Source organism: Bison bison, unplaced genomic scaffold (assembly GCF_000754665.1).
Source record: "Bison bison bison isolate TAMUID 2011002044 unplaced genomic scaffold, Bison_UMD1.0 scf7180017864213, whole genome shotgun sequence".
Lineage (NCBI taxonomy): Eukaryota > Metazoa > Chordata > Mammalia > Artiodactyla > Bovidae > Bison > Bison bison.
The window spans coordinates 6880924-6881762 of record NW_011494785.1 but is presented as its reverse complement, the minus strand read 5'-3'; the positions used below and the strand labels follow the sequence as shown (position 1 = coordinate 6881762).

Genomic DNA, 839 nt, shown 5'->3' with positions numbered 1-839 from the left:
GCAGGGACAGGTCCAGGCTAGATTCTGCCCCTCACTGGAGCCTCTCTCAGCATTCCTGGCCCACTTCCCCTAAGTGGGAACCTGAGAACCAACCTGTGAGTGCCTATCTCCCTGGAGACCCCAAACCCAAAAGGCCTCCAGGTCTGGAATCACTCCCTCTGCAATGACACTCACAGCACCCACCTCTTACCCCCAACCCCTTCCCTCCTGCTTCGATGCTGCTCTTTCAGCCTCTCCCACAGCTTCCAGAGTCCCCTTACAAGCCCCCTCCCCTGCTCCAAACTTTCCTTGACTCCCAGTCCCAACTCCCTAGCCTTTAGCAGACAAGGCCCTTTCACATCCGACCAATGTCCTCCGCCGGTGGACTGGTCTCCCCTCAGGACCACCCTGAAGACAGGCTGCTCCCCGTTTCCAGGACATGCCCTGCCATCTGTGACACCACAAGCCTATCCTATGTGACAAGCTGCCTGTCTTCCAGGACAGCAGCACAGAGCTGCTCCCTCCATGAAGCCTTCAGGGGTCCACTCCCTGCCTCACTGGCCCCACGAGGAGTCCGTGCCCTTCTCTGTAGGCCCTCACCCCAGCGCCAAGCACAGGGCAGGCGCCTCCAGGACACCAGTGGACAAAGATGGCTGCAGGCCGCTCAGACAGCCTCTTAATGCACTGGGTCTGTTTGGCCACCACCGGTCCAGCCCTGAAACTGAAACGTCTCTGACCCCCCAGCAGGGCCGCCAGACTGCTGGGCAAAAGGGGGACCCCCTTCCACCCTCTCTGGGCTTCTGCTCATGGGCAACTCTGTGCCCACGTGGGCCTAGCTGATGCCTCTCCTGCCACATCAC

General features: G+C 60.5%; 1 protein-coding gene across 1 annotated transcript in view; it reads right to left on the bottom strand.

Moving 5' to 3' along the window:
* Positions 1 to 839, bottom strand: part of KDELR3 (KDEL (Lys-Asp-Glu-Leu) endoplasmic reticulum protein retention receptor 3) — a 15358-nt gene that overhangs the window by 13716 nt on the left and 803 nt on the right. The gene's annotated exons all lie outside the window — the stretch shown is intronic.